The sequence below is a fragment of the Leopardus geoffroyi genome, chromosome X (genome assembly GCF_018350155.1).
Source record: "Leopardus geoffroyi isolate Oge1 chromosome X, O.geoffroyi_Oge1_pat1.0, whole genome shotgun sequence".
Lineage (NCBI taxonomy): Eukaryota > Metazoa > Chordata > Mammalia > Carnivora > Felidae > Leopardus > Leopardus geoffroyi.
This window is the reverse complement of record NC_059343.1, coordinates 84497952-84523228: the sequence shown is the minus strand read 5'-3', so window position 1 is coordinate 84523228 and position 25277 is coordinate 84497952. Positions and strand designations below refer to the sequence as shown.

The following is a 25277-nucleotide window of genomic DNA, read 5'->3' as shown; positions in this document are numbered from 1 at the left end:
GCCTCTGGAGAAGTGTTGAGTAAGAAGTTGCTGCGGACAAGATCAAAGAGGTTTCTGCCTGCTTTCTCCTCGAGGATTCTGATGGCTTCCTGTCTTACATTGAAGGTCCTTTCATCCATTTTTTAGTTTATTTTTGTGCATGGTGTAAGAAAGTGGTCCAGGTTCATTCTTCTGCATGTTGCTGTTCAGTTTTTCCCCAAGCCACCACTTGCTGAAGAGACTGTCTTTATTCCATTGGATATTCTTTCCTGCTTTGGCAAAGATTAGTTGGCCATACGTTTGTGGGTCCATTTCTGGGTTCTCTATTCTGTTCCCTTTGATCTCAGTGTCTGTTCATGTGCCAGTAAAAACCATACTGTCCTTGATGATTACAGCTTTGTAGTATAAGCTTCAAATCCTGGGATTTGTGATGCCCTCCTGCTTTGGTTTTCTTTTCCAAGATCGATTTGGCTATTCGGGGTCTTTTCTGGTTGCATACAAATTTTAGGATTATTTGTTCTAGCTCTGTGAAGAATGCTGGTGTTTACTTTGATAGGGGTTGCATTGAATGTGTAGATTGCTTTGGGTAGTATCAACATTTTAACAATATTTGTTCTTCCTAATCCAGGAGCATGGAATCTTTCCCCATTTTTTGCATCTTCTTCAATTTCTCTCATAAGCTTTCTATAGTTTTCAGTGTGTAGATATTTCACCTCTTTGGTTAGATTTATTCCTCGGTATTTTATGGTTTTTTGGTGCAACTGTAAATGGGATCAATTCCTTGATTTCTCTTTCTGTTTCTTCATTGTTGGTGTATAGGAATGCAACCGATTTATGTGCATTGATTTTATATCCTGCAACTTTGCTGAATTCATGAATCAATTCTAGCAGTTTTTGGTGGAATCTTTTGGGTTTCCCATATACAGTATCATGTCATCTGCGAAGAGATGAAAGTTTGACCCTCCTCCTGGCCCATTTGGATGCCTTTTATTTCTTTGTGTCGTCTGATTGCAGAGGTGAAGACTTCCAATACTATGTTGAATAACAGTGGGCGAGAGTGGACATCCCTGTCTTGTTCCTGACCTTAGGGGGAAAGCTCTCAGTTTTTCCCCTTTGAGCATGATATTAGATGGTTGGTCATTCATATATGGCTGTTATGATCTCGAGGTATGCTCCTTCTATCCCTACTTTCTTGAGGGTTTTTATCAAGAAAAGATGCTGAATTTTGTCAAATGCTTTCTCTGCGTCTATTGAGAGGATCATATGGCTCTTGTCCTTTCTTTTATTGATGATGATGAATTATGTTAATTGTTTTTGGCAGATATTGAACCAACCCTGCATCCCAGGTATAAGTCCCGCTTGGTCGTGGTGAAATATTTTTTTTAATGTATTGTTTGGATCTGGTTGGCTAACATCTTGTTGAAGATTTCTGCATCCATGTTCATCAGGGAAATTGGTCTCTAGTACTCCTTTTTAGTGTGGTCTCTGTCTGGTTTTGGAATCAAGGTAATGCTGGCTTCATAGAAAGTGTTTGGAAATTTTCCCTCCATTTCTATTTTTTGGAACAGTATCAAGAGAATAGGTGTGAGCTCTTCCTTAAATGTTTGGTAGAATTCCCCATGGAAAGCCACCTGGCCCTGGATTCTTGGTTTTTGGCAGATTTTTGATTACTAATTCGATTTCCTTACTGGTTATGGGTTTGTTCAATTTTTCTATTTTCTTCCTGTTTCAGTGTTGGTAGTGTATATATTCCTAGGCATTTGTCCATTTCTTCCAGAATTACCCATTTTATTAGCATATAATTTCTCATAATATTCTCTTATTATTGTTTTTTTATTTCTACTGTGTTGGTTGTGATCTCTCCTCTTTCATTCTTGATTTTACTTATTTGGGTCCTTTCCTTTTTCTTCTTGATCAAACTGGCAACTGGTTTATTCCAATTTTGCTAATTCTTTCAAAGAACCAGCTTCTCGTTTCATTGATCTGTTCTATGTTTTTTGTTCTCGTTTTTTTTTTTTGTTTTTGTTTTTTGTTTTTTTGTTTGGTTTCTATAGCCTTAATTGTTTCTGCTCTAATCTTTTTTATTTCCTGTCTTCTGCTGATTGGGGGTTTTAGTTGCTTTTCTTTTTCCAGCTCCTGAAGGTGTAAGGTTTAGTTTGTTTTTATCTTAGATCTTTCTTCCTTCTTTAGGAATAGCCTGGATTGCTATATACTTTCCTCTTATGACTGCCTTTGCTGTGTCCCAGAGGTTGTGGGTTGTGGTGTGATCATTTTCATTGACATCCATATACTTTTTAATTTCCTCTTCTTTAACTGCTTGGTTAGCCCATTCATTCTTTAGTAGGATGTTATTCAGTCTCCAAGTATTTGTTACCTTTCTATATTTTTTTCGTGTGGTTGATTTCCAGTTTCATAGCATTGTGGTCTGAAAATATGCATGGTATGATCTCAATCTTTTTTGTACTTACTTAGGGCTGATTTGTGTCCAGTGTATGGTCTATTTGGAGAACATTCATTGTGCACTGGAAAAGAATGTATATTCTGCTGCTTTAGGATGAAATGTTCTGAATATATCTGTTATAATCCATCTGGTCCAGTGTGTCATTCAAAGCCATTGTTTCCTTGTTGATTTTTTGATTAGATGATCTGTCCATTGCTGTGGGTGGGGTGTTGAAGTTTCCTACTGTTATGGTATTACTATCGATGAGTTTTTTTTTTTTTAACTTTTTTTTTTTCCAACGTTTATTTATTTTTGGGACAGGGAGAGACAGAGCATGAACGGGGGAGGGGCAGAGAGAGAGGGAGACACAGAATCGGAAACAGGCTCCAGGCTCTGAGCCATCAGCCCAGAGCCCGACGCGGGGCTTGAACTCATGGACCGCGAGAATCGTGACCTGGCTGAAGTCGGACGCTTAACCGACTGCGCCACCCAGACGCCCCTCGATGAGTTTTTTTTATGTTTGTGGTTAATTGATTTATATATTTGGGTGCCCCACATTTGGTGCATAAATGTTTACAATTGCTAGGTCTTCTTGGTGGATAGACCCCTTGATTATGATATAATGCCCTTCTGCATCTCTCGATACAGTCTTTATTTTAAAGTCTAGATTGTCTGATATAAGTATCTGATATAAGTACTCTGCCTTTCTTTGGTCGACCGTTAGCATGATAGATGGTTCTCCATCCCCTTATTTTCAATCTGAAGGTGTCTTTAGGTCTACAGTGGGTCTCTTGTAAAGAGCATATAGATGGGTCTTGTTTTCTTATCCATTCTTTTACCCTATGTCTTTTGATTGGAGCATTGAGTCCATTGAACTTTTAGAGTGAGTACTGAAAGATATGAATTTATTGTCATTATGATGCTTGTAGAGTTGGTGTTTCTGATGGTGTTTTCTGTTCCTTTCTAATGTTTTGTTTCTTTTTGTATATATACACACACTATGTGTGTGTGTGTGTGTGTGTGTGTGTGTGTGTGTGTGTGTTTTCATCTTTTCTCCCCTTCAGAGAGTCCCCCTTAAAATTTCTTGCAGGGCTGGTTTAGTGGTCACAAACTCCCTTTAAATTTTTGTTTCTCTGGGAAACTTTTTATCTCTCCTTCTATTTTGAATGACAGCCTTGGGGCGCCTGGGTGGCGCCGTCGGTTAAGCGTCCGACTTCAGCCAGGTCACGATCTCGCGGTCTGTGAGTTCGAGCCCCGCGTCGGGCTCTGGGCTGATGGCTCAGAGCCTGGAGCCTGTTTTCCGATTCTGCATCTCCCTCTCTCTCTGCCCCTCCCCCGTTCATGCTCTGTCTCTCTCTGTCCCAAAAATAAAATAAACGTTGAATGACAGCCTTGCTGGATAAAGAATTCTTGGTTGCATATTTTTCTGACTCAGCACACTGAATATATCCTGCCATTCCTTTCTGGTCTTCCAAGTTTCTGTGGATAGGTCTGCTGCAAACCTGATCTGTCTTCCCTTGTAGGTTAGGGGCTTTTTTTTTCCCCTTGTTGCTTTAGTGATTCTCTCCTTGCCTGAGTATTTTGTGAATTTGACTATGATATGCCTTGTTGATGGTCGGTTTTTGTTGAATCTAATGGGGGTCCTCTGTGCTTCCTGGATTTTGATGTCTTTGTCTTTCCCCAGGTTAGGAAAGTTTTCTGCTATGATTTGCTCACATAACCCTTCTACCCCTATTTCTCTCTCTTCCCCTTCTGGGACCCCTATGATTCTGATGTTGTTCCTTTTTAATGAGTCACTGATGTCTCTAATGCTAAAATCGTGCTCTTTTGCCTTAATCTCCCTCTTTTGTTCTGCTTCGTTATTCTCTATACATTTGTCCTCTATATCGCTGATTCTCTGTTCTGCCTCATCCATCCTTGCTGCTGCTGCTGCATCCATCCGTGATTGCAGCTCAGTTATAATATTTTTTTAATTTCATTCTGGCTATTTTTTACTTCTTTTATCTCTGCAGAAAGGGATTCTAATCTATTTTTTGACTCCAGCTACTATTCTTATTATCGTGATTCTAAATTCTGGTTCAGACATCTTGCTTGTATCTGTGTTGGTTAAATCTCCTGCTGTCTTCGTTTCTTCATGCTCTTTCTTTTGGGGTGAATTCCTTCATTTTTTTCATTTTGAAGGGAGAAAAGGAATTGATGAGGTAGAAAAAAATTGAAATTAAAAAAATTAAAATTAAAAAATATTAAAATTAAAAATTAAACACACACACACACAACACACACACACACACAAATTGATATAGATGATGCTAGATCCTAGGTGTGTTTTCGTCTGGGTGTTGAAAGTGGTTTGACAAGTAGAGAAAAAAAGGGGGGGGGGGAAAAAGGAAGTCTTTTGAGAATTTGAAAAAATGAATACACTGAAGCAGACTAAAATGAGATGGTGGGGTAAAATAGAATTTGAAAAAAATATACACAAAATAAAAGATATAGTAGAAAAGAATTGAAAAATATTTTTAATAAAAATTGTAAATAAATATGAATTTTTTTCGTTTTCTGTATTTAAGAAAAAAGGAAAGAAATGAAATAGAGAAAAAAGATAAAAAAAGGAAAAAAAGATCGTTTGAAAATTTGAAAAAGTGAATTCACCTTAGTAGACAGTAGATCAAATAAAATGATGGAAGTAAAATAGAATTTGAAAAAAAATACATAAAAGCCAAAAACTATAGTAATAAAAATTAAATAAAAATATTTTAATAGAAACTGAAAGTAAAAATGAAGTTTTCTCTCTGCATTCAAGAGAAAGAAAACAAATGAAAAAGCGAAAAATAGAAAAAAAAAAGAAAGAAAAAAAGGAAATTGTTTGAAAATTTGAAAAGGTGAATACACTGAAGTAGACTAAAACACAATGATGGAAGTAAAGTAGAATTTGAAAAAAAATTTCACAAAAGTAAAAAATACAGTAATAAAAAATTAAACAAAAATATTTTTAATAAAAATTGAAAATAAAAATGATTTTTTCTCTTTCTGTATTCTAGAAAAATAAAAAAATTGTAAAAAGAGAAATAGAAAAAAGAAAAAAAGAAAAGAAAATTGTATAGATGAACCTGCTAACAGATTGAAGTAGGACTGAAATTGCTTCGTTTTCACCTAGAAGTCAGTCTGTGTAGCTTTTTATAGTCCATAAATTAAGGCGGCGGTGAGACTTTTGTTCTTGAAGAGCGAAGTAGGCCCAGTTGGGCGGGGTTCAGTGTAACAGCACCCCTCTCCACTAGATAGCGCCACTAGCCCACTGGGGTGGATTCTTGAGGCACTTATATGTGTGTATGCGCATGTGCGGGAGTGGTGAAAATGGCACCACCCAGCTACCCACTCTGTTCTCTTGGATCGGCAATCGTGCACCTGTCCTCTGTTTTCAGCTCTTGTCAACTCCCCGCTTTTTCACTCTCCGTGACCAGGCCCCAGGCAGTACCTCTCTCTCAAGTTTTGTCTCAGATGCGGCTGTTTTTCCCTGGCCCCTTACTTCCGAAGGACTGTGGCTTTGACCCGTTCCACCCCTCTGCGGGAGGGTCTCACCGAGCAATGGCCAAATGAGCAATGGCCGAATATCGGCTGCACCCAGGAATGCCTGATGGACCCTTTCATACATTTTTCACAGGAGGGTCAGCTCCCTACCTATTCCTCTTATACCTGATAATAGAACCAGTTGTTCCTCTGTGAACAAGTGTTCATTCTCCTCACAATAGGTCTGGAGTAAGTATCAACCTGCCCATTTTATACACGGCCCATCACATGGTGACACACACCTCCAAAGGGGCATCTTCTTCATTTTCTACTTGTTACTTTTTTCCAATGAAAAACACATGACTTTTAGAAACAGAAATAAAAACTTTTTTTATACCAGATTATGAAACAATAACTGTCACCATCCCAGTGTTCTTTGAAAAATTCACAGGTCAATAAAAAGTCTGAAAGAATATATGCATAATTTTATATCCTACTGATGCCTACATCTATATCTCATGTTTATTAAATGTGAAAAAGATGTCTACTGTGTGCCTGGCACTATCAGTCCAATTTTACACCTGCATCCACATCACTCCTCTACTGGTATCTAGATGTGGATAACTGAAAATGCCCACAAGGAGCAGGATGGATGTTAGTGTCCACCCAATGATGTATGGCCTCAAATAGTCTCCATGCTAAGTAGTTTTGATCAACCTTGATCTTGAAGCCTGGAAACCGCGATCTAAACAGAAAATATTTGGTTGAGGGTAAAGGTTTTGCCCTGGGAAACTGAGGCGACTTGTAACCCAGACCTCCATTGTCTTCAATAGCACTCAGAGGATACTACCTTCTCCAGAGGAGACCTCACTCCCAGAGAGTGGAAAGTGAAGTAACACTTGTGTGCCTTCAGTCTTGGTTTTCTCATGGGTGTCAATAGAAGTGCTAGTTTCTCTTTGGTCTGTGGTCAAGTTGCTTGGTAGATTTTGGAATTGATTTTGTGTTTGTCTTATCCCTAGGATGGTAGTCCCTCCCAGTTAGTCCTCTGAAGATTACATTTAGTACTCTGAGGGTTCATCTGATGTGGAGACCCAGACCCACACCCACAGGAGAAAGAGTACAGAAGGAGTTATCAAAGACAAGCACAAGACTGGAACCTGATCTCAACATCTAATTTTCCTGACTTAGTCACATGTTTTTCATACATTTTTCACATGATGGTCAGCTCCCCCCCTGTTCCTCTTATACCTGATATACCAGTATGACCCAAATCTATCCTCTCTCTTCTGTCCACAGAAATATGCCCAGTGAATTTCCTCCTGAACCAGTGGTGGAGGAAACGTTCCCAATTATGATAAACATTGAAAAGCATTTAGTAAGGAAAATAACAAAACTATAACTGAGTAAATTGTAAAGGTCTAATTAGCTGTATTAAATAATTAATGGATTAGGTACCAGTACATCAAGCAAATAGAGGGGTGCTCCTATGAGATGTACAAAATGGAAGGTTTTAATACAAGGAAGGTGGGACAGGAAAGTGATTAGTAAGAGAAAACGATTGTTACTGCAAGGTGACTTTTCTTTAGAGGAGAAAAGCAAGGGGATTAAGTGTCCTTACAAAAGAGGCCCCTACACCATCAATCCACTAGGCACATGAAGGAAGGCAAGGCCCAACAATTAGCGACTGTTGAACTCTGACTTCTGTTTGGAGAGTAACACATTGGACATAATATTCTTTCGTGGGCAATAGTAGCCATTACCAGCATTGCTCATTGACTGGATAAGATTACATTTCTGGGGGAGGTTGATGTAAAAGGCACGAGGATCAAAGAGCAACTCTTAAACCCTGTGTGGCTAACATTGCCATTAATCTATGGGGTAGAGATTTACTTCAACAATGGGATGCATATATTAATATCCCACGTGTATCTACTCAAAATAAAAATATGATGTGTGCCATGGGATATGACTCACTGAAGGGATTACATAAAAATCAGCAAGGTTCACTGAAGCATTACTTACAATAGTTAAGATATGGAAACAATTTCACTGTCCATCAATGGATAAATGGATAGGGAAGATTTGATATATGCAATGGAATATTTTTCAGCTATAAAAAAGAATAAGATCTTGTCATTTGTAACATCATGGATGGATATCAAGGGCAAAATGCTAAAATGAAATAAGTCAGACAAAGAAAGATAAACAGCATATGACCTCACATGTGGTATTTAAAAGAAAAAAAAGGAAGCTGAAAAAAGACCTTATGTATTTAGAGAACACATTGGTGGTTGCTTTAGGCAGTGGCCAAGAAGTGGGCAAAAATGGGAAAGAAGTCAAGAGGTACAAACTTCCTCTTATAAAATAAATAAGTCAAGAGGTACAAACTTCCTCTTATGAAATAAATAAGTCATGAGGATGTCATGTACAGCATGGTCCTATCGTTAATAGTGTATTGTGTATGTGAAAGTTGCTAAGAGAGTGCATCTTGAAAGTTTTCATCACACACACACAAAAATCTGTAGCTATGTAAAGTGATGGATGTAAGATAGATTTATTGTGGTGATTTTTTCACAATACAAATATGAATGTCAAATAACTATGTTGCACACACAAACGAACAGTTTTAGGGGATGGAGTGTTTCCTCTTCTTCACCATAATCAGGTAACTCATCTACAAATAAATGGTACTAAAGCTAACCCAGCATATAATATGTGCACATTTCCTTCCTTGCTGCACCAAATCCCAATGATGTCTATGAGTTTTTCACGGTTAAGTCATCTCTTTTGCTATGAAGAGACCGCAGGAGTGACCCCACACATATTTGCTGAAGTTTCACAATATTACATGTTGGATATGTTTTATTGGTTTGTTCACTTCTCCTCACAGTAGCTGTGTAAGGTAAATTTCAATTGCCCACTTTGCAGAAGACCCACTGCAGGGTCATACACATCTACACAGAGGCATCTTTTTCATTTTCTACAGTTTATCTTTTCCCAATTAAAAGACATTATTTTAGATAACAAGACAAAAATTTTCTTAAAACCGGTTGAAACAATGACAAAAGTGTGACCCCAATGCTCTGAAAAATTTCTATGTGTATAAAAAGAATGAAAGAACATATACATAGTTTCATTTCCTACTTACACCTACATCTATGTCTCACATAATTAAATGTATATTAGATGTCTACTGTGTGCCGGGCACTGCCCATCCAATTCAACCACTAGTATCCACATCTTATTTCTCTTGATACCTCGACTGGATTACTCAAAACGCCCCCGGAAACAGGATGGATGTTAGTGCCCACCTCATGGGGTGGTGAGATATTACCTCAAGTGGACTCCATCCCATGAAAGTTTAGTCTAAGCTTGACCATGACTCCTGGAAACCTGGGTGACTGCACAGGAAGTAATGCAGTTGTGGGTGTAGGTTGAAAGTTGAAAGTTACTGAACTGTTTCATATTAGTGACCGATTTTCTAGAGACCACCTGTACAATTTTCTGAAGGATATTTTACTCCCTAGGTTCAGTACATTGCCAATGATATCTAAAAACCTCTATGGAAATCTAGTCAAATGAATATGATGGTATTTTTAATGTGCCAACGTGGGAAGACCATAGTGTTCATATATTTGTTCAAGCATTGTTCTGGATATTTCTGTAAGATGCCTTTGAGTAAGATTTACATTTGAATGGGTACACTTCAGTAAAGCAATTAATCCTCCATTAATGTGATTGGACCTCAAATGATAAATTGAAGTCCTGAATTGAACAAAGGGTTGATCTCCCTTGAGTCAAAGGGAATTCTGCCCAAAGACTGCCTTTGACTTCACATCAGCACCTGTTGTTCCCCAGCAGACAATATTCAGATTCCAACTCTAACTCTTTCCTGAGTCTCCAACTTGTCAAAGTTTCCTATCAGATTCTGCCTAGCCTCCACTTCCTCTTGACTCAATTCCTTAATATAAATTTCTATCTATATATCAACATCTCATTGGTTCTGTTCCTCCAGTAACCTCTGACTACTATAGGTGCTAATAGCCAAGTATCCTGAGTAATGTGTGCTTTCAACCAAAGATATTCCCCGGCAACATTTGGATATTAACAGTTAAGTGAAAATATAATGCCTAGAAATAGTAATAAAAACAGTCATTGACAAGAACATCAAAAAGTATGAATGACATAGGCATACCCTATGTAAAACATGGAGGCCCACAGATGTGCAAGACCTGTACTCAACACTGCTAAACATTGCTGAGAGAAATTAAACAGTGGCCTAAATAAATGGAGGGACATGTCCTCTTGAGGGGTCAGAAGACTCAGTATTGTTAAGATGTCTATTCCCTCAAACTGATGTATAGATTCCATACAATACCATGGAGATGGGTTAAGATGGTGGAAGAGGAGGGCAACCCTAAGCTTCCCTCGTCCCTTGAATACAGCTAGATAAATATCAAATAATTCTGAACACCCAAGAAATCAATCTGAGGATTGAGAGAACAAACCTGCACATCTACAAGTAGAAAAACAACGACCCTGGTGACGGTAGGAACCGTGGAGAGTTGGTTTGGGGGAGAAATGAGCCATCGGTGCTGTAGAGGGGAGGGAGCCCTGATCACAGAGAGAGGATTGAGAGAGTAATAAAAAATGTGGAAACATGCATAGGGGATTGCACAAGAAAACTCTTCCCTAAAGCCATAACTGGGTGGAGGAGAGGGGTTAAATACCGCACATTTTTAAGTAAGCAACAGAGTACCAAGTCTTAAGATTTAGAGGTCTGTGCCATCAACAGGGTCACACCTGGTGGGTTTAGTGGTATCCCAGTGGAGAAGGAAGGTGAGGACCCAGGAGCGGGCAGCATGGTCTGAGAATGCCCTGGGTCACACTGGGAGAAACTGTACCAATCTTGGAGTGCATTTAGGAAGGGGGCACTGCCTGTCTGGAGACAAAAGAACCTATGGGTGCCATTAACCTGTGTGATTCATCAGCATAAGAACAAAGATGCCTGGTGAGGGCAGTGAGCCTTGGTGCCATCTTTCTGCTATGCTTTACCACAAACTCCAAGCCCTGCAGGGTCACCCAGCTATTTTCTGGGACAAACCAACACTCAGCCACAGCACAGCAAGACCCTCTCCTAGAGTATCAGTGCAGGTCTATGCCATGGGGGTCTCTGAAGTTTGGAGTTTTGAGACCCAACTGTGCCTGAGATAAAACATGAGAGTACTGTGTTGCCTGGCAGGCAGACAGCTGAAATAAAGACAAGATTAAGGCAGGGATATGACAGCAGCCAGGGACACAAGAGGGGTGATTGTTTGATCTTATGTTCAGGCTTTCTATGGAGTGGCAGGCCTGAGCGCCCTGCTTCAGAGACAAGAGAGCAGGGCAACACCATTTCCCCCCCTCCACACCCATCAACACTGACTTACTTCAGTGAGCAAACAGTGCCACCAGGTGAAGGCCAGAGTTGCTCCCTGCAAGTGCATCTCCATTAGGGCAAGTCCCGCCTAAGAATCAACACAACAGGCCCCACCCCTAGAAGTCCAACACAAGCCCCTCACATACACCAACTCTACTGGTGAATCATAGAGTGCTTCAAAGCTTGAACTCTATGGGAAGCATGATCTAGGTTCCTTTGGGTTTTATTTACAAATTTTTTGAGTATAGGAAAAGCAATTACTTATTTTTAATGATTTATTTCATTATTAATTGATTGATTGATTGATTGATTGATTTGGATCAAACTTCTCTAAGAAGGAGAACAACCCACACCAAGGATCTACATTCATGTTTTTTTTTTAAATTGACCTCAAAATCACAAGATGGAGGAATTAACCCCAAGAGAGAGAACAGGCATTTAATCAATTCACATTAAGATGTCTGAAAGGGAATTTCAAACAAAAATTATAAGGATAGTAGCTGGGCTTGAAAAAAGCATAGAGAATCCCTTAGAGAATCCCTTACTGAAGAGATAAAAGAACTAAAAACTAGTCAGGTTGAAATAAAAAATGCTATAACCAAGATGCAAACCTGAATGAATGCCATGACAACGAAGGATGCACAAAGCAGAGGAGTGAATCAGTGATGTAGAAGATAAAATTATGAAAATAATGAAGCTGAAAAGAAGAGGGAAAGGGAAGTATTGGATGGTGACTGCAGACTTAGGGAAATCAGCAAATCTTTAAGACAGCTCAAAAGCAGTTGCAGGGAGTATGGCCAGAATCGCAAAAGATGAGTGTGCAAACAAAATTCAGTTAAGTGAAGGTCCTCATTCTTGAGTCTGAATGAGGCCCTGACTCCAGAATGAAGCTTCTTTTTATTAGGATAATTGCTAAAGACTATGTGCATAAAGTCAGCTAAGCAAGTGTGTTAATCAATCTAACGGTTTAGCTTTTCAAGGTTGAATTTCGAGTTAATTGGTTTCTATAAGACTAAGGAAGGCTCAGGTGTGAGGGAGGATCCATCCCTGGACAATGTTAATGGCTCTAGGCATTCCTTATGAGCAGCAGCCATGTTCAGCTGTGTAAACATGTCCTAAGGCCTTGCACCTTCTCCAGCCCTTCCCTTTTGAAGTCTTTTCCCTTGATGCTTCTCTCCTGCATCTCCCACCAAAAGCCAATGCTCAAGAGACAAGTGATGGTGAGAAAGGAAAAGTTGCACTATTCAGGAAGCCAGCAACCTGGGAAAATGGCAGAATAACTTTGCAAAGACCATCTTCCCTGTCCAGGAAAAGCAGAAGGTTTTTTAAGGGGAAGGTGCGAGGAAATGGTGAGGGATATATGCAGAAGAAGCTGGTGCTCAGCAGTTAATCATTTGTGCTTGAAAGGCTTCCACATTCCTCTGAAGCAATTAATCAAGGCACTCAGGTATCTCTTATTGAGGACACCATGGTCAGTGCACTAAGTATGTATGCAAGTATGTTACAATTATGTATAAGTATGTCATAAGTATGTTAAAAAAGTTCCATTTGTTGTTGACCCTAACTTTCATCATAATCATTGATTTATCTCTTTCCTCATCACTGTCAGCTGTTGTGTAGTGTGGACTGTACAGAAGTTCCCTATCAGAGAACAGGGTGTTCACCCTCCATTTCTCCAACCTTGTAGAGGCTGCTCAGACCTTCTTTTCCTCTCTATCATTCCCTGTCCATGACACAAGACATAGCTGCCCAGATCCAGCTCTGACACCCCCATCCTCTCTGAGTCACCTACTCAGTCACCTACAGGTTAGACACCTGTACCACCCTTGGAATACCTGCCACTGATTGTCAAGGTGCACTACTGCCACCAGGTGTTCAAAGTCTGCAGGCTCTGGAATAAAGAACTCTATAATCCTTTCCAAAAACTGCAGAAAAAAAACATTTGACACAATAGAGCATCAGTTCTTGATAAAAACCCTTAAGAAAGTAGGGGTAAGAGGGAACATACCTCGACATCATAAAAGCCACATATGAAAGGCTCACAGTTAATATCCTCCTCAATGGGGAAAATGGAGTATATGTTTTAACAATTTTCCTTTACACCTACAAGGTTTTTTTTTTTTCTTTTTCAGAAAAAAATTAAAATTCTCTTGTTTATGTACAAAACCTGGGTTTAGGGGATATTATTGTTACGTTTTTACTCCTTGCAGACACTTCTTAGAAGAGAAGTTTAATGATGGTGGTACTTTGGTGCCATCTTATGACAAAAGCCTGAACTGCTGTTGAACATCACAGGAAAGATAAGAGGGAGGGACTGTGACTCAAACCTACCAGAGCTTCTGAAAGTCAGAATGGAAAGAGGGTAATTTATTGGGTACAGCATATTGAGGGCCTCCCACTAAGTATTTCATAAAAAATGGAATCATACTATATGTGGCCCTTTGCATACTTAGTTTTTTTTTTTCTTAGCAAAACATTAGCGACATTTATTACACATGCCTATAAAGACCAACTTCTGTCTCCATCTGTATAATCTATTGCTTTTCAGCAATCAGGCACCTGTAAGATGGGCTTCAAAGGCTACTGCACAACGTGTAGTTGCTGATGGAATGCAATTCTACTTGCTAAATTTCTTTGCCCATGATGAGTCAAAGTAGCTTCTCATCAATAGTGTTTTATATATTCATGTCAAATAAAAGATAATGGAACTGTTAATAAATGAATAAATGCCTGAGTATAATAAGCCAGATAAAAATAAAATGCAACGATTGACACAAAGTTACAGACAATCAAAACTAATCTATTGACAAAAATACTAAATAGTTGCTTGGGGACATGGCATGTTGAGGGAAACTGTGGTCCATGAGTACTGAACTTAAAACGTCACGTACCAGGAATATAATCATACTGACATTTAACAACTTCTGATTTGTATAAGGGAAAATTCTGGGTATCATGATAGCAGGGAAGACACGTTGGTAATTATTATTATAAAAATTCCGAAGTCTTGTAAGTGACACTTTTAACTCACACTACAAAAATTTTAGGCCCTTAATTTTTTTCTTTGTAGTATGGGTAAAACCGAGCAAACCAGGAAAGAATCTGTGTTAAGATTTCAAGTTGCTACGAACCCTTCTAAATGCCTATTTTCACATCGTTCTGAGGAAACATAGAATTCATTAATTATTATTTATGCAATCAGAAAAAATATATTTATTGCAAGTGCACGTTAATGACCAAGTCATTTTCAGGTGCACAATTTGTCCCTTTCAGACAAATGAGGAATTCTCTAAGATGGGCCTCAAGATTTACTAACACACCTGTTGGTGGATTGAAATTCCACCTGCTAAACTTCTCCTCCCATGACGTGGTTTAAGTAGTTTCTCTGCTTTTAGGTTAGTTTTTGAACCTTACAGGAGCTATTCCACAACATGCTTTTGTTCAGGTCTATGAACTCACTTGTGCCAGGCATCATATCCCACCAGGAATGTGAAATGTTAGTGTCTCCTGAGGACTGTTGTCCTTGAATATGGGGTAGAGGTTTCAGCAGCCACCAGGACTCAGATCCTCATAACCTGTCTCCTTCCGGCACCTGATAAGAGCGTGGCCAATGGAATGAAGTTCTGAAGAGGGAGAGACAGATCCAGCTATCGCTATGATTTGCAAGAGTAACTATGTGCCCAGCAGCATGCTAGGCACTAGTCTAGTGACACTGACATTGATACTGATGCAGTCAAGCTGAGTCCAAGAACCCAGGGAACGGTACCACAGGACCAGCCAAGAGGGTCCTTGGCCTCAAAAGTGGTAGAAATCAAACGTTAGCTGGAGAAAGTGCTAACAGAGTTTATCAAATAGCATGAAAGAACAGAAAATAGCAGAGTGCCTGGGGGAGACTCAGAAAGGAAAGGAGAATGAGCCTTGTCATTGCTTTGGGCTAGGAGTTTGTATTTAAAAAGGGTTTAGGGTACACGTTCCAGGGGAATCCATGGTAGTGTCCAATCAAAGGCAAGCGTCAGGTGAACAATAGGTGTTATTTCATAAATTACCAAAGGTAGGGGTATTGATGCCATCGTCAGCTGAGGTTTGTTTGAAGCCAGTGTCCTGGAACATGTTTTGGATCTGGCTCTTCTTAGGTGTTATCAGGTGTCTGGGGCCTTCGACAAATCTCAGAGAATGATTAACTTTCTTGCTTCCCCGTTGAAGTGAGAACATAGCTCTTTGTCTTATTCAGAGGCCAAATGTGGAGCCTGGCAGGCTAAATGGGGCCTGGTAGAAAAACCACTTGTAAAATGGAGCCCCTTCAGCTTCCCTACTTCACAACAAGTGGGCTGTGATCATAACAACTACATGTTACAATGAACTTCTCACCGGGCCTTTTTCTTCTATCCCCTAACAACAAAGAAGAAAAGGAGTAACAAGTGGCCTGAAATCATACAGGCATTCATGATCCTGCAGTAATCACAGGGCCAGGGACTTGGTCATGTGTATCACCGAGTGTTCTCGGCGACCCTGTGGGTGAAGCATTCACACCCCCATTCTGCAGAAGGGAAGCCAGGTGCATATTCATTATCTGCCTTCCCTCCCGCACCCCTGCCTTCACAGGACAGTAGCTCCAGGACACCCCTGGAGCAGGACCCACACTCACTGGACCCAGACCAGACCCCAACAGGTTTACCCATGAGACACTCTGGGTGCCGAGCTCCAAAGGAGGAAAGAGGAGACTTGGACCTGGATTCCTTTGTCTCCCCAGACTCTGGGACAGATCAGCTCCACTGAGGGGACCCACACCTTCAGCTAAGCTCCAAACACTTGAAGGCCCCTCTTCTTCCCAATCCGTCTCTGTATTGAAAAGTCATCATGGTTGTCACAACAGAGTCACGTTTCTATGGCAGCCATGAAGTGTATGCCGGTCTTCCACACTTGAAATGCTTCCCATTTTGCAGCCATCGGTTCCTGGGTCTTGAGAAGCTGCATCCTCTCAGCCACCCAACACTACGGCTTTAGACAGCTGCATGAACAGCTCTGCCCTGGGACGTAAAAATCCAAGACTTTCCAAGGCATGTTTGAAATAATCCTGTATCCATCCACCCATTCATTCAGTTAACCAGGCACTATGACCAAATTCTACACCACCCCTTGGTTAAGGTTTAGGTTTCGCCAAAATAGAAATAAAGACCAAGCATCTGAATAGGGTGGTGTGGTAAATTCAGATGTTAAATCTGAAAAGATATGGTTCTTTCCCATGAAAGAACCTTAATTCCAACCTTCCAAGTTTTTATAATTGATCACTTAAAATTATGCTTTAGGTGGGCCTGGGTGGCTGCATGGGTTAAGTGTCCAAGTGTCCAACTCTTTATCTCATCTCAGGTGTTGACCTCTGGGTTGTGAGTTCAAGACCAGCACTGGGGTTTGCCCTGGATGTGAAGCCTAGTCAAAAAAAAATAAATTAATTAAATAAATAAATATATGCTTTAAAGCCCTGCACCCCTCTCCACATCTTTAACGGCTGTCCTCTTTACTTATATTCTCACCTTTGCACAGAAATACTTCTCCTGGATACTAAATTCACATACCCCTGTGCCTCCCCTCCTACTCAGGCTTCATCCATCATCTAAGAAGACCATATTTCCCCATGCTTCAGTGGAAAATACAATTTCCAGCTCAACAACTTTTTTGTCACATGTACAGATCAGAAATGTTGAAATGATTGTTCAAATGAAGACAGACAGGAGTTTAGAAAGAAAAAAAAAAAAAGAATTCCTTACCCCAGAACAGAATGTAATTGCTTGAAAATAGTTAAGGAGCACATTGGAACAAGATGAGTTACATAAAAGCTAGAATTTTAAAATACCTCCCATAGAGTCAGAGTCACATAACTGGAAGGCTGTGCCTTAGACAATGGGCTTTCAAATGAAGCTCACATTTTCTATGACATATCTCATGCTTTTGCTTCACTGAAAAGGGTTCTGTAAATATTTTTCATTCAGTTTAGCAATAATTATTATTATTTTTTTTTTTATCGTCACTCTAGGAATAGCTGTCTTATGTGTCTGCTGTTGTATGCTTGTTTGTTTCTCAAGGGATTCGCATGTATGGAATAAAATCATGTGAAATTATAATGTTCCCAACTCTGACATGGTTAAATATATTATCTAAATGCATTTTCTAGGGATGTCTGGGTGGCTTAGTTGGTTAAGCATCCAACTTCAGCTCAGGTCACGATCTCACAGCTCGTGAGTTTGAGTCCCGCATTGGGCTCTGTGCTGACAGCTTGGATCCTGGGGCCTGCTTCTGATTCTGTGTCTCCCTCTCTCTCTGCCCCTCCCTTGCTGCCCCTGCCCTGCTCACAATCTTCCCCCCTCTCTCTCTTGAAAATAAATAACCATTTAAAATTTTAAAAAAATGTAAGTGCATTTTCTAATATACCATATTTAGACAACACAATGATGGTGATATATAATAGTGGGTATACAGAACTCTTGGAGTTTTCTGTTTATTTAAAATTCATTTTATGCATCATAAAAACCATGATGCTAGACTTTCTTGTGGTATGTGCCCATGAAAAAGAAAATCTACCAAACACTATGCATGAATCGAAATATATAAATAAATATAAATGTAAAAAAATGTTTGAATTAATAAAAATTCATAAGAGACAAACTGTCTTTATCAAATAATTCCAAATGTACACACCATGCCTCTATGAAGAGAACCTTATTTCCACCTCTCACACTAGAGCCCAGGGCTGACTTTGTTTCATTTCTAAAAAGTAGAGTAGATGAATGGGTGATAGTTACTGTACATTGGAAAAAGTAGACAAACACCACCTTAATCCTGCGATGAGAGTCAATAGCTCCAGTGATCCAGTGAGGTCTCATGGGTATCATGCCCTCCCATCCTCCCAGAGGTGAGGTGACGAGAAGGGCACCTCAACCTTTTTTCTTTCTCAGAACCCTCGGGAGAAAAGTAACAGGCTATGCACGCACTCAACACACAAGGTCATGACAGCATTCTGGCAGTTCCACAAACACTTCACCAGAGTTACCATATGACACAGCAATCCCACTCCTAGGTACACAGTCAGGAGAAAGGGCCACATATGTCTGCATAAAAACTTGTATACAAATGTACATAGCACCAGCTTGAATGTATACTAATTAATAAAAGAATAAAGACAATTTGGTACATTATTTGACAAAAAAAGAAAGGAAGTACTTATATGTGTGACAGTATGGATGAAACTTGAAAAATGTTGAACTCGATGAAAGGAGCCAAAAATGCAAAAGACCACATATTGCATGATTTCACTTATATAAAATGTCCAGGGAGAGTTCACCAATATGCTGTACCCAACACTTTCCATCCTGATTTTAGAAAGCTCTGTCTGGTGAGTTTATGTCACAGACTCTCCTTCCCATTTTCCTGTTCCATATTGTCCAAGCAGCAGTTCAGGTTTTTGTCACCAGACGGCACCAAAGGATCGCCATATTGTTCAAGCGGCTGTTCAAGATTTTGTCGCCAGATGGCACCAAAGGATCACCATATTGTTCAAGCGGCTGTTCCGGTTTTTGTCACCAGATGGCACCAAAGGATCACCATATTGTTCAAGCAGCTGTTCACGTTTTTGTCACCAGATGGCACCAAAGGATAACCATATTGTTCAAGCAGCTGTTCAGGTTTTTGTCAGCAGATGGCACTGAAGTGTCATCATCATTAAACTCCGCTCCCAAAAATTTTCTGCAAGGAGAAGAAGGAGGAAGAGGAGGAGGAGAAGGAGGAGGAGGAGGAGGCAGAGGAGAAGGAGGAGGAGGAGGGAGGAGGAGGCAGAGAAGGAGGAGAAGGGAGGGGGAGGTTGGAGGGGGTGGATGGAGGAGAAAAGAACCAAACAAACTCCCTTAAAATCCGAGATTTGTATATATACAAATTGATCCTAACACTGGCTGAAGGAACTGTTAGGTGTAAAAAGGATTGTGAAAACATACACTCTAGGGCCTGCAAAGGATGAAACACCAGGTGGCAGTGGTGTGCCTTGGCATTGAGTGGCAGGTTTGTGAAGGCAGTACATGTCAGAACAGGGGATAAGTGAGCTGAAACTGGATGGGCCATCAGAGAGGAATCTGGGCAGCTGTGTCCTGTGTGATGCAGAAAGGATGACAGATGGTGTGTGAGGAGGTGTGGGCAGCTTACACAAGGGTTGGGTGATCAAGAATGAATGCTTTGTTCTCTGGTAGACACCCTCAGAACAGTCTACACTGCACATTAGCTGACAGTGGTGAGAGGATAGAGAAATCAATGAGCATGATGCAGTTTGGGGTCAATAGCAAATGGAACTGCTTTAATATACATATGAAGTTCCAAGCAGACTTGGTATCGTGGTAAACAAACCTTTTCATGATTGTTTTTATAGTCTCTTCAGCATGTACTTCTTTCAATTAAAAGAGAACGATAAAAATGGAGATAAATGTCATGGCACCTGGTGGTGAGATCCAGGATGACAGCTCTTAGAGTCTCAGACCAAGGGTACATGGCAAGGAAGAGGGAGGATGGAGGTTGGGAGACTGACTTCATGGAATCAGCCAGCTTTTTGGATTTTCCCTTAATTGGAATAATCATCTGTATATATCACTTTCTTAGAATATAAACACTATTTCTGGGATATCTAAACCTGAGATTGGAAGTCCAGCTCCAGGCTTACCTGAGACTAAAGCTGCAACTGTGAGTGTGTAGTGAGGTAGTAGAGCTGGAGGAGGACATGCAAACACACACACATCGTGTCAATACAAAAGGCACATCACATTAATATGAGAAAGGCTAAGAACCATGATATTTTCAATAGATGCAGAAAAAAACACATTTGACAAAGTACAACATCCATTCATGATTAAAAAAAACAAAAAACAAGAAAGGAGTGTTAAAGGAACATGCCTCAACCTAATAAAGGCCATATATGAAAAACCCACAGTCCACATCATCCTCAATGGTGAAAAACTGAGAGATTTTCCTCTATGGTCAGGAACAAGACAGGGATGTCCACTATCATCATTGTTATTTAACATAGTATGGGAATCCTAGCCACAGCAATCAGACAACAAAAAGAAATAAAAGGTATCCAAATTGGCAAGAAAGAGGTCAAACTTTCAGCATTTGCAGGTGACATGATACTCTTTATAGAAAACCTGAAAGACTCCACAAAAGATTGCTAGAACTGATACACAGATTCAGTAAAGTCATAGGACACAAAATCAATGTACAGAAATCTGTGGATGGAGCTATAGTGCATTATGCTAAGTGAAATAAGAGACAGATACCATATGATTTCATTCATATGTGGAATTAAAGAAGAAAAGTAGATGGGGACCCCTGGGTGGCTCAGTCAGTGAAGCATTGAACTCTTGATTTTGGCTCAGGTCGTGATCTCATGGTTCATGGGATCAAGCCCCGTGTGGGGCTTTGTGCTGACACCATGGAGCTCGTCTGGGGTTCTCTCTATCCTCTCTCTGACCCTCCCCCCACTCATGCACTGTCTTTCCCAAAATAAATACACATTTTTTTTTAAAGAAAAAAAGGATGAACATAGGGGAAGAGAAACAAAAGTGAGAGGGAAGCAAACCATAATAGACAGCTAACTTTAGAGAAAAAACAGGGTTGGTGGAGGGAGGTGGGTGGTGGATGGGCCAAATGAGTGATGGGTATTAAGGAGAGCACTTGTTGTGATGAGATTTGAGTGTTATATGCAAATGTTGAGTCACTAAATTCTACGGCTAAAACTAATTTTTTCATATGTGTTAAGTAACTAGAATTTAAATAAAAACTTGAAATCAAACAAGAAAGAAATCTGTTGCATTTGTATACACCAATAGTGAAGCAACAGAGAGAGAAATCAAGAAATCAATTACATATATAGAATTACGCCCCAAATAATAAGATACCTAGAAATTAACCTAAGGAAAGAGGTACTCTGAAAACTACAAACACTGATGAAAGAATTTGAGGATGACACAAAGAAGTGGAAAAACATTCCATGCTCATGGATTGGAAGAACAAATATTATTAAAATGTCTATACTACTTAAAGCAATCTACACTGGTGGTCCCCCACTCCCGCGAAGTCACCATATTGATGCCGAACTTAGTGTGGACACCCGATGGGCATAGTGCACTACAGCCCAGAACTCCTGGGCTCAAGCGATCCTCCTGCCTAAGCCACCTGGGTGGCTGGGATTACAGGCACGTGCCACCGTGCCCGGCACCAGGATTTTGTTTTGTATTAACCCAAACCTCTAACCCTGATTATATTCAAGACCCCCTTTCCCTCACGTCCATGAGTTAATGTTCACAGATTCATTGTCTCTTTGAGCATGTCCAGCACCATGTTTGTAAGCCTTCTGATCCTAATAAAAATGGGACAAGGACCCTCATTCATGGCTCTTGTCTTTTCCTGGATATTAGCCATCTCTCGCTTTTAATCCTGTGTCCCACTTTCTTGCTAGACAAGAAAGAACTTTAGACTTGGAGTCTACGACAGATGGTGACCCTGATGTGATAGAAGGAAAGGGGACTATGGGCCAACGTGGACAAGGAGCCAAAGTGATAAGGCGGTGCCACACAAGGACTGCAGGATGCCGTGGAATGATTAAGGAGCTCCAAGAAAGGGAGAGGAAAAAAAAAAAAAACACATCAGTTACAGTCTCTGCCTGAAGAGGTAAGGGATAAAGCGAAACTATATTAGGATTCACTGCCATGGAACTTTTTGAGAGATCTCCCATGGGAAACTCCCCAGCCCCTGAACAAAAGCGCTATATTCGAATTCTTCAGTCACTAGGAGAGACAGCAGGAATGACTCTAAATTATAAGGCTCTCTTTAAATTATTTCTGACTGTCCAACAGAATTGCCGTTGGCTTCCAGAACAAGGAACTTGTGATCTTGACGTGAGGGAATGAGCAGGGAAAACATTAAAGGCCAGGCATTCTGAAGGGGCTAATGTCCCCCCACCCCCACCCCCCAGGTAATCCTCACCTGATCCATCGTCTGCACTGCCCTTCTCCCACTGAGCCCGGAGGATGTAGGTGAAAACATAGAGTTATCTAAAAAGAAGGAAAAACCTCGCCCCCCCCCCCATAATCAGGCTGTGCCTCTGGCATCTCTACAGCAAAAAGATACTCCCCCTCCCCCAAAAGGGTGGGACGATATCGAGCCTCAAAACACCTCATCAACCTGCTCTGATAAGGTCCTTTTCCCAATGCAAAAGTGCCTTAAAGAAGCCCATAAGGCCGGTGAATTCCACCTGCTTCCCGTTGTCAGGCAAAATGGACAATATGTCCATGAAAGCCTGCCCTTCCAAATAGTAAAAGAATTACAGAAGGCAGTTCAACTCTACCGCCTTCATAGCCCTTTTACGATCGGGATTTTGGAAACTGTTTGCCTTATTCCATGTGTGCCTGGGACTGGAACTCTCTCCTGACCCCGGCCCAATATGCTGTCTTTGCTCAGGAATTTCATCACTCGTGCTATGCAGAACCTCGATGCTGCTATTCCAGTGACTTTTGAACAATTGTCTGGCACAGGGCAATATGTCCAACCAAGGCAGCAAGCTCAACTCCCGATCATCGTCAGGGAGCAATGCACTGATGTAGTGTGACGGGATTTCATAAAATCCCCCTTTCAGGAAAATCATCATGGTTCTTTACTAATATCCGACAAGGGGCCACTGAAAACTATATGTCTTTTATTAATCACCTCCAAGAAGCTATTCAAAGACAGCTTGATAATATGGAAGCAACCGAATCAATGTTTCTTTCCCTGGCTGTTGAAAATGCTAATGAGGATTGCAAAAGAGTTCTTAAGCATATCAAACCCAATGCAAGTAGCCCTGCAGCCACTATCAGTGAATATGTTAAAGCCTGTCAAACTGTGGGAACAGAACCCCACAAAACAATGCTACTTGCCTTGGCCCTCAAACAATCTAACCCAACCTGTTTTGGCTGTGGAAAAGTGGGACACTTAAAAAAGGATTGCCCCTTTATAAACACTCCCCAAACCTCCCTCTTGCCGGGATTGTGTCCTCGATGCAAGAAAGGGAATCATTGGGCAAATAACTGTAGATCTAAATTTGATGAAGACAGTCGCCCCCTCAGTTTGGGAAACTCCCAAACGTGTGCCCCCCTCCACACCCAGGACAACAAAGGGAGGGGATGGCTTCTTTCTGCCCACAAGAAACGTCACCCTCCCCCACCCAAGGCCTGGGCTACTTAAACCCATGGGGTCCCTATGTGCTGCCACCAAAGGAAGCACAGGATTAGATTTAGAATCCCAGGAGACCATCACACTTAATCAGTTTGGGCATGTATACCTCATCCCTACTGGCATATTTGGCCTGCTTCCCAAAGGCTATGTTGGTCTCTTTCTTGGAAGATGTAGCCCTACCAAAGCCAGACTTCTAGTTCTTCCAGGGGTGATTGATAGTGATTTCACCAGGGAAATTAAAATTATGGCGCAGGCCTCCAAATTAATAACCATTAACAAAGGCCAGCGATTGGCTCAACTCCTTATCCTTCCTTATTGGGTCCCTGGAGCTGCGAACAAACCTAGAAGAGAAGGCAAGTTTGGGAGCACAAACTCGCCTTTAGAACAATACTGGCTCGCCAACATTTCTCAAGACAAACCTCTCTTGCAAATAAAGATCAAAGATAAACTTTTCTCAGGGTTAATTGATACAGGGGCTGATGTAACCGTTATATCCCCCTCACAATGGCCTCACTGGGCTACTGTCCCTACGGCCACCCTAGTTGGAGTTGGAGGCAGCCAGCCTTCCCGACAAAGTCTGACCTTTTGCAAATGTTTAGGGCCCGATGACCAAATAGTCTACATACAGCCCTATGCGATGAGTATCCCTATCAATTTATGGGGAAGAGACTTATTGAGTCAATGGAATATTCATCTTAAAACAAGTTTTTCCTAGCCACTGCTCAAATTGAGCCCCTCCCATTAAAATGGAAAACTAACAAACCCGTATAGGTTGAGCAGTGTCCAATAAAAGGGGCCAATTGATTCATCTCCAATAATTAGTAGATGAACAATTAAAAAAATGGGCATATAGAGCCTAGTAATAGCCCTTGGAATACTCCTATCTTTTGTGTTCCAAAAGAAACTTGCAAGTGGCGACTTCTTCGTGATCTCAGAGCTATTAATGCAGTAATTGAGCCTTTTGGTCCCTTACAGCTAGGAACCCCCTCTCCCTCCATGTTGCCTCAAAATTGGCTGATTTATTATTGATTTAAAAGACTGCTTTTTCACAATCCCCTTAGCTGAACAAGATAGAGAGAAATTTGCCTTTACCATTCCTGTTGTTAATCACTGCCGGCCATCACCCCATTACCACTGGAGAGTCCTACCCCAAGGGATGTTTAATAGCCCAACAATACACCAATTTTATGCCAATAAAGCATTAGAGTCGATTAGGACGCGGTTTCCTTCTTTGATCATTTATCACTATATGGATGATATCCTTTTTTGTGACCCACATCAACAGCCTCTAGATGAGCTCGTTGCCATGCTCCCTGATTAACTAAGCCAACAGGGTTTAAAAATAGCCCCTGGGAGGAGGGAAGATGGCGGCGTAGGAGGACGCTGGGCTCACCGCGCGTCCTGCTGATCACTTAGATTCCACCTACACCTGCCTAAATAACCCAGAAAACCGCCAGAGGATTAGCAGAACGGAGTCGCCGGAGCCAAGCGCAGACGAGAGGCCCACGGAAGAGGGTAGGAAGGGCGGCAAGGCGGTGCGCGCTCCACGGACTGGCGGGAGGGAGCCGGGGCGGAGGGGCGGCTCACCGGCCAAGCAGAGCCCCAGAGTCTGGCGGGCAAAAGCGGAGGGGCCTGACGGACTGTGTTCCAACAGCAAGCGCGACTTAGCGTCTGGGAGGTCATAAATTAACA

The 25277-nt window shown here is 41.0% G+C and overlaps 1 long non-coding RNA gene across 2 annotated transcripts in view; it reads right to left on the bottom strand.

Annotated features, from left to right (window-relative positions):
* Window positions 1-8453: 8453 nt before the first annotated feature.
* Window positions 8454-25277, bottom strand: part of LOC123594924 — a 35033-nt gene continuing 18209 nt past the window's right edge. For both annotated transcript variants that reach the window (XR_006710946.1, XR_006710945.1), the window contains one exon: window positions 8454-16769. This is a non-coding gene — a long non-coding RNA (uncharacterized LOC123594924). The remainder of the gene's footprint in view (window positions 16770-25277) is intronic.